At 43.0% G+C, this 13,218-nt stretch overlaps 1 protein-coding gene across 6 annotated transcripts in view; it reads right to left on the reverse strand.

The window, feature by feature from the left end:
• Window positions 1-13,218, reverse strand: part of PNPLA4 (patatin like domain 4, phospholipase and triacylglycerol lipase) — a 126,437-nt gene that overhangs the window by 29,282 nt on the left and 83,937 nt on the right. The gene's annotated exons all lie outside the window — the stretch shown is intronic.

A 13,218-nucleotide genomic window follows, 5' to 3' on the forward strand; every position in this document is an offset into this window, starting at 1 on the left:
TTATGGCTCTCCTCACTGCTGGCGCTGTGATTGGCCAAGCATGTGGGGTCACAGTGAATGCTTAGCCAATCATGAACCAGCAATGCACTGCGATGGCGCAGTGCATTGTGGGCCGTGAGCGCCACACGAATATGGCGTGAACGGCCCACAGAGTTCTGGCTTCGCCAAATGGGTGAACGGCCGGTTGTCCGAGTCGAACATGTGTTCGACTCGAACACCGAGCTCATCCCTACTGACCTGCGTTTGAGCAGAGAGTGAACAAATGTGGCTCACGAAGCATAGCAACAATGAGAAAAAAAACTAACAACATTCCAAATTGCAACAATAGATTGGCTACCTAATAATGAAGGTTGGTTTTACAGGGAGAGATAGAAAGAGAGATACAGGGAGGGAGCAGGGGGAGGAGGGGGAGAGAGAGAGAGAGAGCAATGGTAAAGGAAAAGAAGAGGAAAGAATATAGAGGTGAGGAGTGGGGGTGAGCAAACCCCAGGTGTCTCTAGAATGTGCTAAGTAGAGCATATGAAGGAACATTCCCCTGACAGTACCACTCGTGGAAGCAGGAGAGATTCATCGAAATTGGGTGGAAGAAAGTGCGCTACCCATGGAGACCATGGGTAGTGCACTTCATGTTTGGCCACTCTGTCTGCGACAATAGCCTCAATTTTTGCATAGATCAGTTCTTGTGTGACCTTGTTTTTGACTGCAAGGACACAGAGGATGGGGGACTTCCAAGATTTAGTGATGATTTGTTTGGCAGCTGTCCTGATCTGCAAGAGAAGCTTAAATTGACATTGTGTTAAGGAAGGCAGCTTAGGGTTTCAAAGAGGGTGGAGAGCATGCTAAATATGGTGTTCCAAAAGGTTTGCACTATTGGACACGACCACCAGATATGAGGGTGGGTTCCTTGATCTGTACAACCTCTAAAGCAAGTAGAGGTGTATTGATGGACACATTTGGTGATTCTGGCAGGGACCAAGAACCAATGGGTCAGAACTTTTGAACATTGGAACTTTTATGTGATCAAGGACCTTATCAGATCCATCTTATTTCAGACATATATAAGTTTCTACATAACACTACCCCACTTTCTGACACATCTCACCATTACATGCTGAAATGCTCCCAGATTGTTAAACGACCCATTTCCCTCCCTCTATGGCAGAAGATATGAGAGGCTGTTTCCAAATCATCTCAATGTGTGAAACAAAGGAAGACAGCTTATAAAATATTGCTATTTTGGTATAGAACCCCAGAACTGATCCATAGATATGACCCCAGGGTTCCCCGGGTGTGTTGGATATGCCGAGGCAACATTGGTTCTCGTTACCACATTTTCTGGGCGTGCCCCCTGATTCAACAGTTTTGGCTCTCTATCCAGGTTCTCCTACAGAGCGTATTTGACACTGTTTTCCCTCTAGACCCGATAGACCCTGCTATTCTCTGGTATTCCCAGACATACCCAAAAATTAACTGCCTTTATGCTTCTTGCAGAAAAAAGGGCTATACCTTCAAGATGGTTGTCTCCCTTTCCACCTACTCTTCCACAGGTGCTCCAATTATTGGAGCAGATTCGCAGCACGGAACACTTTTCTGCGGTAGTAAATGACTCACTGCCCCAATTTCCAAAAATATGGGAACTGTGGGATTGCTCAAAATCAAATTCAAATGCCATTTCTCCACCCTCCTAGAGGTACAATACCCCCCTTGATCATATAGGCTAACACTCCTTAGCTCTGTCAGCTGGTTCTCTTGAAGATTCCATGGTGCTTCTTACCCCCTGCCACCCTTTTCCTCAAGTGAGACTCCTACAGGGTGTCTTGTTTTTTTCAGTTAAGGCACCCCGGGGACCTCACCGACATCAGACCCAGTGGACAACATTTCGTTTTGTATGAAGAATAAGTTCAATGTTTGTGATGTCCTCTCCCTGGGTCCTTCCTCCCCCGTTCTTACCTCCTAACCTTTATGACTATAACACTATGATAATGTTTGATGGTAGCATTGTAAATCTACCTGTATAATTTTAATGTATGATATATGTTCTTTATAAGATCGTACATGTTATATACTTTCACCTGTTAATTTATTTTTCTTTTATACTCTTGTACTCTCTTTTATGGAAAAAGTTAATAAATATACAATAAAAAAAAAGAAAGAGAGCCAAGAAGGTGTTGGGCTTGTTTGTGTTTGTATCGTACCTATGACAGGAGCGAAGTGATATTTTTTCAGCCAGATCTGTTAAGAAAAGATCAAGCTTCAGCTTAGCCCTTTCTAAAGCTTCTCAGGTCGGTGGAGAAGGGTCGGATTGAAATGCCATATGGGCAGTCTTAATGGTGGTCTCTAGATGTTGTTGAGTGAGGTGTATCTCTCTCTTAAGAAAGGAAGCCTGACTAATACATGTCTCCCTTATTACTGGCTTGTGTGCTTCCCATAGCATGAGAGGAGAGATGTGGGGGGTCAAGTTAGTAGATACTGAGTGCTGCTTCTATCACAAGATGGTGGAATGGGTGAGCTAGGAGATGGTCGTTGATGGTCCAGAGGGAGTCCCTAGTGGATGGGACTAAGGAGGACAGGGTGGTGACAACATCTCTATGGTCTGACCAAGAGATCAGAAGGATAGCTGAGGAAAGGAGCTGTGGTATGGTGCCTGTTGTAAGGAAGATGTGGTCGATTTGCGAGAACGTGTTGTGCGGAGATGAGTAGAATGTGTATTGTTGTCGGGCTGGGTTTATGTTCACACCACAAATCAACCAATGAGTGACGGTGCAGGAGTTGCTGAAAGCTATATTTTGTACTATTGGGGGGGGGGGATTGGGGGTGTGTGTCCAGAAAGGGGTATAGGGAATGGTTAGAGTCCCCACAGAGGAGAGGTGTCCCTCGCTTATGTGAGTCAATTGCATCCAATAAATGGGAGAGGAACTAACGTTACTTAGAATTTGGTGCATAATCGGACACTATGGTCACTTCAGTATCAAGCAATAGACCTTACAGGATTAAGTAATGGCCCTTTGGGTCCTTGATCTCAGCCAGAGGTGTAAAGGGAGTGAAATGATGAAAGGCTATAAGAACCCCTCTATTTTTGGTATTAGCAAAAGCGGCATATACCTGGTGGATATGCCAAGTTAAAGTATTTTTGGGTGAACCAGGCAGTAAAGTTGGTTTCTTGCAGACATACGCCACTTGCCTTAGTAGTTGCGAAAGCTTTGAAAGCCTTGGAACTTTTATGTGGGGAGTTAAGCTCCTGGACGTTGAGGGTCAATACGTTTAGGGGCCTCATGATAGGATCGAATAAGTGCTGATATAAGGGCTGCATTCAGGAGTGAGGTCTTCTAGAGAACACTTGGGGGGGGGGGGGGCAGAGAAGAGGAGAAGGAGAGCATAAAAGATAGAGAGAGAGAGAAAGATAGATAGATTAAAACTAGTAACAAATACTGTAAACAACAGTATATCTCAAAAGATACAAAACATGACCCGAGACTGGTGTGACAACACAAGACTGGGGGGACAGGAATAGTGCCATGGAAAAGTACCAACAGGAGTACCATGGTCGAGGAGGTGAGGCGCAGTGACCAATGCTGGGGTCAAAGTGGTCCAACTAAGGGTTATCCAAAAACAACTAGTAAGAGTGTAGTGGTTGTAATTATTGCTTCTACCTGTATAACAACCACAATGGGGACTCAATAACTCCGGGAAGTAGGAGAAGGGAGAGTAAGATAGGGGATGGAGGGAGTCAGTGAGTTCCTGGGATCTACCACCATGCATGAGGGTTATGTGGTGGGGCCTAAATAGGATGGGGTTAAGGGTTAGGTAGACATAACAGCATGAGGTGGCAATGTACTGAACGGCAGAGTAACACTATTAATGTGGAGAGGGAAGTAACAAGGTAACAAGCAATAGGTAGTAAGTATATATTCTTGTTAACAATGTGTTAAGACCTAAATTAAGGAGGGGGGGTGGGTGGGATGCACTACAATAGGTCACACGGATAAAAGATACACTGTATAGTATAAGAAACAGCCTGTATCCAGAATGGCCACAAAAAAACGGTCATGGAGGAAGAAATAATAGGCAACCATGAGTCCTTAAAGTCGATGTGAAGAATTGAATAGGGGGATCCAGAGTTTGCCAGTATATATGGATAAATACTGTGTTTGGAAATAATCAGGCTTCAAGGGATAATGATGTCCTTATAATCAGGAGTGGCTACGAAAATGAAAAAAAAAAAAGAAATTTTTTTTACACATTAGCAGTTATATAGTGAATGTGGGCTGTGTAGCTTTAAGTCCAGATCATGTTGGAAAGGTAGAAAAATAGCCATGTACAGGGGAATTAGAAGTGTTCAGTCATCTTGGCAGTATGTGAATGCAGAGAGCTTCCAATCTGAAAGTGTCAAAAACTGCTATCAGCTTAGGCCAGAGGGTGGGTGGTAGAAGAAAGTAGGCTTCAGTCCATGGAGTCTAAATGTTGTTGAGGAGCTGGGAATGCAAAGCGTCCAAGTTTATGCAATTTGGCCTGATCTTGAGCTTTCGCAGAGGCTTGAAACCTCAGGGATGAGCAAGAAGCCGATCTATGGCGAGAGCTGAGAAAAGCGGACAGAGAATGGGAAGCAACACCTATAAGGGATGTGGTGTTGTTGCAAGATATGAAGATGGGGTTTCAGTGCTCTCCTTTTGGCAATAGTGAGTGGGGAGAGATCCTAGAATAGCTGATAGGTATGTCCTTGAAAGGTCAGTGATTCTTTATTACGGGCAGCAGATAAGAGCTGTTCTTTAGTGGGAAAAAATGTAAGCTTTGCAATGATATGTCGTGGGTGGCCATATGCCTGGTGTGGGGTCAAGGCAGGGTGAACTCTATCTGTCAGAGGAATAGTAGAAACCGAACTTGCCAGTATCGGCACTTCCCTGTGCGCCTGCATGGTAGAGTAGCGTGGCGGCGCATATGGGTGCGCAATACAACAAGCCAGTGCATATGGGTGGGCACGTGCACACCATAGCACACACACCGTGAGATCCCCCTGGTGGGTCTATAAAAGCTCTGCCCCTTGTTTAATTGCTGGTTTGTCTTTTCACCTTCCAGCGTTCCTGTTCCAAGCTCTGTGTACCTGTGCCTGCCTGTTGTGACCCGGATCGTCTTGACCTCCTCTGAATCTCTCCAGCACTTGTCCCTTGGCTTGCTTAAGAACTTCTGTACTTGCTTGATCTCCATGTTTGACCCTCGGCTTATTCGAAGGACTTTGCTATTGCCTGACCCCATGTTTGACCCTCGGCCTGCTCAAAGAACTTCTCTATTGCTTGACCACTGTGTATGACCCCGGCTTGCCTAAGTACTTCTCCTCTGCCCGGACCCCTATGTTTGACCTTCAGCCTCCTCATCAGACCCTGCTCGGGTCTCCATCTCTGGATTAAGGTGTTTGAGACCCGGCCGGGCTTCTCATTGGTCCAGAGTCAAGTCCACCCTGCACGGTTCTTCTCTCCACCAGAAGATCTCCACGCAAGCCTCTCCTACCTGCTGGTGACTCGTGCTTCTCCGTGCTTGATACCCTCTGTGCCACCTTCAGGGGTATAGGGTACTGCAAGGGGAGACCCTTTCAGCATCTTGGCCCTGGTGAGTACCTGACACTGTCCATCTCCAAGTGGTCGAGCGGTATGGCAGGGGCCAACTCCTGAACGAGTGCTTTAACTGTGGATCGTACATCAGTTATGGATTCAGGGAGCCTGCGTATGCAGATATTTGACCGCCGGGCCCTATTCTCAGAGTCCTCCATGCGTGGTTGCAGGGTTACATTTTTTTCTCTGAGGGTTTCAAGCTCTTTATAGTGATTATGAGTGTGAATGTCCAGGTCATCTATCCGCTTCTCTAGGTCTTCTGTTCTCTGTTCTAGCTCCCTGATTTCTCTAGATAGTTTAAGTGCCTTAGTAAGGTTACACGCAAGTTGTCTGCGATCAGTGGATACTGGATCAGTGTAGGGAAATAGGGGGGTAATCCCCAGATCTGTGTCGGACTCACCATCACCAGAGGACTGGTGCAATTTAGCTGAGTGTGGGGAGCAAGAGGATGTTGCCATCGCCATCTTAGAAGAGAGCCTTGCCAGCACGTCCCAGATGGTTTTCGGCTTGATCTGGGAGCGGACCGCTCCGTGTACTATGGTGTGAGGACTGGGGCTGGCTCTGCTTGTAGGCACAGTGTTAGGCTGTAAGCAGCGGGTCCAATGTCAGTGATTAGTGGCCACTTTTCTCCTGAGTGGGGCGGAGCCTCAGGTTTGCATGTCCTTCCTGACATGCAAACAACATTGCATGTCCTTCGCATATGCGCCTCCGGTGTACCAAGGAATCTTGACTAACATCATTAAGAAAAAATATCAGCAGTGTGGCACGAAATCTTGATTAAAGTCGCCAGGGTGAAAAATACCATAAATCAAAAAGGCTAGCAAAAATAGTTACATTTTTACAGCAGAGCCAAAAAAAAAAGGTGTCCAACCTTCTAAGGCATACTGGATACAGGAGGGGCTATAATGGGACTGGCCTATATGGCTTTCTGTTTGCCAAAGACCCAACCTCTTGAAAGTGGCAGTCTCTGTGTCCCTCAATGGAAGATGGAGAAATATATATGCATGTAGGCTTACTTTGACTGAGAAGTCTCTGATCACAGCCAGTTTGATATTTATATGCTCCCTGTGAACCTGCCTACTAGATATATGAGAGAGATGTTGATGTCAGTGTATATATATATATATACATGGAATTTGTACTTTTTATAACTATAGTAAGATATGCTATTGATATACCGTATACTGACTATATTATTTCCAATATAATACTATAAATCTAACAATCTCCTGCAATTCTCCTGAATATTAGAAATCCGAGAAACATGTTATGAACTATCCATCTTCCTCTGCAAGAGTCAGCTGTTGTAAAGTAATGGATATACTGTAATATTTGATGTATACTGTATGTATAATAGCTGAGCAGGAGATTGTAAAGCCCCGTACACACGAGAGGACTTATGTCCGACAGACTTCCGAAGGAGTTCTGCCGGAGTTCTGCCGGAGTTCCGACAGAGTTCTGACGGACTTTTCGAATGAGCGGACTTGGCCACACACAATCACACTAAACTCCGACGGATTCGAACGTGATGACGTACGACTGGACTTGAATAAGGAAGTTCATAGCCAGTAGCCAATAGCTGCCCTAGCGTCGGTTTTAGTCCGTCGGAATAGCATACACACAAGCGAATTTTTCGAAGGGACCGGGTCCGGCGGAGTTCCGTCGGAAAAATTTGAAGCATGTTCCATATTCTAAAGTCCGTCAGACTTTGGCGAATCAAAAGTCCATTGCAGCCCACACACGATCGAATAGTCTGACGGAATCAGTCCGTCGGACTTTGGATGTTGAAAAGTTCGCTCGTGTGTACGCGGCATAAGGGTTCAGCATATGTCTGTAATTGCAAAAATTAAATGATAATAGAAACAAAAAAAAGCTTTTATCATTTAGAAGACTGACAGGTATTTTGATAATAATTTCAGGTAGTTCCTTAAAAGTCTCAAATTTGTCTTTTGTGGATTGTTTGGTTAAAGGATGTGCAGCCTGTAGATCTACCGAGTTCTTATGTATAGTTATCTTTTCAAAGGTCATTATACAATTTCACTACATTTACAGTATAGTGGATTTTTAATTACACATTCTGTATTAATATAGTGTTCAGTAAGCTAAATCGGTGGTGTATGCTGCGTGTTCATGCAGTTTTTAATTAACATCTACCCCCCAGCAAAGGAACATTTTAATTAAAAAGTTATTATTAACTGGCTAAATACAGAAGTGAATAACAACATTTACACATATTCAAGCAATTCCTTTTTTTGTTTGTTTTCTAAACATATTCCAGTTGATTTGTCTTTAGGAATTTGCATCTTAAAAATGTCTCTAGTGTCTTATTTAAGGGGAACTAGTTAAGTGAGTGCACTCCTCCCCATCCCTGAGGATAGCTGGCATCATGAGGTGAAAAGGTGAGAAAAAGAAAAAAAAGTGTGTGTTTAACCCCAGATTTGGCTGCTGAATGACCAGACCATTTTTTTGCGATTCAGCACTGCATCGCTTTAACTGACAATTGTGCGGCGCTGAACCCAAACAAAATTGAAGTCCTTTTTTCCTCACAAATAGAGCTTTCTTTTGGTCGTATTTGATCGCCTCTGTGCTTTAAATTTTTTGCGCTATAACAAAAAAAATGTGACAATTTTATTTAAAAAAAAACACAATATTTTGTACTTTTTGCTATAATAAATATCCCCATTTTTTTTTTTTTTTAAAAAGGGATTTTTTTCTCAGTTTAGGCCGATATGTATGCTTCTACATATTTTTGGTAAAAAAAAATTGCAATAAGTGTATATTGATCGGTTTGCACAAAAGTTATAGCGTCTACAAAATAGGGGATAGATTTATAGCATTTTTATTATTATGGTTTTTACTAGTAATGGCAGCAATCTGTGATTTTTACCAGGATTATGACATTATGGTGGACACATCAGACACTTTTGATACATTTTTGGGACCATTGGCATTTATACAGCGATCACTGCTATAAAAATGCACTGATGTCTGTAAAAATGTCACGGCAGGAAAGGGTTTAACACTAGGGGGCGATCAAGGTGTTAACTGTGTTCCCTAGTACATGTTTCTAACTGAAGGGGGAGGGGACTGACTAGAGGAAGTGATGGATCATGGTTCCTAGATAATAGGAACACACCATCTGTCACTCCTCTCAGAACAGAACAGGAAAGTGTATGTTTACACACACTCATCCCTGTTCTGCCTTTCTTGCTCATGATCGATCATGGCCAGCAGTTATCGCGACCATCAGCCATGAGCATTGACACCCTTGCTGTGCAGAGGGTGCGTGCCTCCTGCTAACCCGATCTCGTGAGCCGAAGTATAGCTACGCCGGTTCACGGGATCGTGCCGACCCGCCACAGTAAAATGGCGGCGGCTGGTCGGCAACTGGTTAAAATCTTGTGAGAAGACACTCTATTCCACTGCAATAGTATCTTTTTATTAGATTTTTGGGTACGTTCAGGACTGATGAAAGCCCCATTTAATAGAAATCCTTGGCAACTCATTCCAGCTTATAATTTTTAATCTTTAATAACTCTCCATTAGTGATGGGTAAATCTACTTTTCAATTTGTCAAGGGTTTGTTAAATCCTGCTTGAAATTTTTTTGTACCAGAACTCCCACCAGGGAGAGAGTCTTTTTATGCATCTTGAAGGACAACATTGAAAATATACAAATCCTTTAACATAGTTGGATGTTCTAAGGCTGTTCATGGTGTTACGGAACAGTACATTTTTTATGGACAGTCTCAGTGACAGCATACACTAGCTGTGCATATTTGTCTATGGAAATTACTTTTTTTTTAGTTTAGTTTAGCTTACATACACCAGCAGAAATAAATTGGCCAGTATTACATTGAGGAAGTCCCTGTTTTTTCTAGTGCAAACAAGTACTAATGCTGGCCAATGTCTATCAAACTTTTATTAAAAAATTTTGCGACTTTAGGGCACATGCACGATGTCTAGCAGGTCAGATATGTTCTGCTAGAGCTTTGCTCCACGGAGATCAGAATCTGCTGGAATAAGCTCACCTACAGCCTGCTGAATGGCACACCATCCCCCGCTGACACCCGAGGCTCCGGTGCATAGATCAGACCATCTGCCATGGTGCTAGGAGGCACACATACTAAGTACAAGAATGCCTCCATAGAAGACGCGCTGGCCCGGGCCACAGCTAAGATAGCACCATCACCTTCTCCCTCACGTAGCACAGCACAGCGGGCTCTTACCAGCAGCTACCACTGCTGACACCGCCAGACTCCCAGAATAAGTCTGATAAGGAGCTCCCCTTCTCCTCTAATGCTGCAGTTGAGCAATCCACCTTACCAGCACTCCTAAAGCCAATAGGATGTATGCTCCATAAAAGATTAAAACAAACCTCAGAGCATATTACTAACAGTCTCACTAAGGAGATAAAGGAGCTGGGCACCCACACTGCAGTGCTGGAGGTCAGAGTGGATGAAATGGAGAACACAGCATAGATCTACGTGACTGAACTCGAGAACATCAAAGAATAAAACATAACTCTACAAACAAGACTAGAAGATTGCGAAAACAGAGCTAGGCGCTCTAGTTTTTGCATTAGAGGTATCCCTGAAACCACTATAGACTTACAATCTACCATGACTGCCCTGTTCCAGGAACTCTAGCCAGCTATCCCAATAGAATGCCTGGAGATGGGAGATGGACAGAGTGCACAGAGCGCTGACCCCAAAGAAAACTGATGGACCTCTACGCGACATCATCGCAAAGTTCCACTACTATCACACCAAGGAACAACTCCTGATCGTGGCCCGAGAAAAAGATGCCTTTAACTTTCAAGGTCATAACTATTTTTCGCAGATCTATCCCAGTTGACCATCCCCAAGTGTTGAGCTATTAAGCCCCAGCTCCTGGAACTACAGCAACACCACATCACTTACAAATGGGGTTTCCCATTCGCAGTTCGCTTTACCTACCAAGGTTCCAAACACAGCTGCAGATCACCAGAGGAATTGCAACAAACCCTGCAAGAACTACACCTTGTGAAAACCCCTCCCAACGCAGGCACGGCTCGTAGAAGGTCAGCCTCAACCTCTCTGCCCAAACCACCATTACCATTTGGTAAGCATGGAGGCCAGCACATGCACAAGAGAGGCCGCTATACCTCTCCAACCCAAGGTTATGAGGATTCCATGGACTGATGTCTACCTCCGCCCCGAATCCATGTTCACTTCCATACCATGGGTTTGGCATTTCAATGGTTGCCATGCAACTTCTGAAGACCAACTCCACAAGAGTACTTTATGCAACTCAGTTTAAATTCTGTTTCAATTTTCTCTTGTTATCGTTTTAATAGCCTCTGGTTCTCAACCCCACTTTAGTCCCGGCTGTTCTGTGACAATTCATTTCACCCAGCAGCGAATGCTTTCAAATTGCTTTTGCCTAATGAGAGCTATCCTAGGCTGCCAAATTGTCAGGCACAAATCTGACTCCAGCTACTATACCCATTTTTGACCTGCACATCTGAATGAACATATTAGCACTACTGTTCTTCCTTACTTATACTGCCTATATCAGGGCCAGTTTAACTTTGGATGCTTTTTGTTCCTTCTCCTGATTTCTACTTACCCCCCCCCCCCCCCCCCCCCCACACACACACACACACACACCTAACACAGGCTGTTTCTAGCAAACCTTGATTGCTGCCACTGTCAACTTCCCCTGCCAACTATTACAATATACATTTGAAATTATACACCCTAGTCCTGTTCAACAGTCTGCAGTTTATAAGCCTACACATCTCCCTAACAACTCACTATACCACCTCTATCCCCTGTTTGGGTGATCCTTGTGCCCCCAGCCTACCCCCCTTGTTTGCCCACCCTTAATATGTGGACAAGCAACAGCGGCTATGTCACCTCTGAGAGGGAACCTGCTCCCATCTCACAGGCTCAATTTAACATTACCTGTTATTTTTAGGTACTGTACTACTTTGTTCACCATGCTTTCTGCTTCCTTCCTACTCTAGCCACTTTCTGCCCCCTCTTACTCTACAAGTCCGCACACACTGTCCAGTCCTGCAAGTGCATCACACTCACTGGTAAGCCTCCCCTCCAAACACAACTACTATGGCCCCCCTTCAATTTTATATCTCTGAATGTTCAGGGCCTTAATGTGCCTCAAAAAAAAACCAAAGGATTTCCACTCTTTTAACTCTTTTTTTTTTCTTTTCTTTTTTTTTTTAAACCATAGAAATACAAGAAGAAGCGCAAGACCAACACTGGCTCAAAGTGTTTAAAATCATTTTAATTGTTGGTAAAATATTTTTTCTGAGTCATCCAGGTTTAATGCTGTGTTGAGCCCTGATGAGGGGGCTTTGCTATCAAAACACATTGCCTGTTTATATATCACTTTTTTACCATCAAAGCTATCTTGGATTTTTTCATCCAGTTTTGGTCTGGCACTTTTCTCTGTATTTCTTTGATTTGAGCTGCTGTTGTATGATGACCATTGAGAAGATCTTTCCCGTGTGGGAGCCATCTCGCCAGAGCAATTGAGCTTTTTTCAGGTTATACTTTTTCTCAATACACACGCAAGTCTAAAATGTCCCAGTACCGCTTTGAGTATGTTGTTCTGGAGCTTTTTGTTTTGTATCTGTACCCTGCAGAGGAGATTTACCTTTACCTCCTGTCACAGGGACAGAATTGTCACCAGTAAAGGTCTGCCAAAAAATTATTCTTTCAACTCTCTAGTTCTTGTGACATCTTTAAAATATTGGATTTTCCATGGCTTTTTGTACTGGAGAGTGATAAAAAATAGTGAGGTTGAAATTTCCCCAGTACCTTCCACATTCCATTTAAAACAAAAGAAAAGCATACTATTTAGATTGCTTTAACATTTTTGTATTCTACTGTTTTGTTTCATTAGACATTTTAGACTTAAGGCTTATACACACTATAAGAAAATGTGGCGAACATTTTCGTCCAAGGAATTTTTGTACGATTTTCGTATAGTGTGTACACAACTTTCGACAGCTGATTCCGAATTTTCATACACAAGAATTCCTGAAGGGACAAACTCCTACATTTTTCTTGTACAGGAACAGAACAAATTATTTTCTTTTAATGTGTACCCTTTTCACGTGATTTTCATACAAGAAAAATCAGAAAAGAAAGACTGTGCATGATCAGAAACAATAAACAAACAAACAAAATAAAACCTTTGTTGTATGAGAATTTTTGAACGTATTTTCGTTCATCAGTTCTGATTTGCTGCGAACCATTGAGAAAAGAAAAATTGGACAAACGTTCGCCCGATGTTTATATAGTGTGTGCCCCACTTAAAGCTGGTATAATTATTGTAACCTTGTGTCTAGGAAAATTATTCTCCAAAATGCAACCTGTATTAAATATTCTCAATTCCATAAATTCTAATTCCATTCTCAATTCCATAAATGCATCAAATGAACATATTTCTAAATGCTTTTTTAAACACCGTTAATTAACCACCTAAATATTTCCACTGAAGCTGTGGAATTACTCAAACTATAATACATCACACTGCTTTTGCAATAAAATAAACTACACTTTATAATTTATGCCCCACTTTTAATAATGTCATTTTTGAGATTGAGT

The sequence above is a fragment of the Lithobates pipiens genome, unplaced genomic scaffold (genome assembly GCF_037356315.1).
Source record: "Lithobates pipiens isolate NorthernLeopardFrog02 unplaced genomic scaffold, aLitPip1_a1.2 Scaffold_16, whole genome shotgun sequence".
NCBI lineage: Eukaryota > Metazoa > Chordata > Amphibia > Anura > Ranidae > Lithobates > Lithobates pipiens.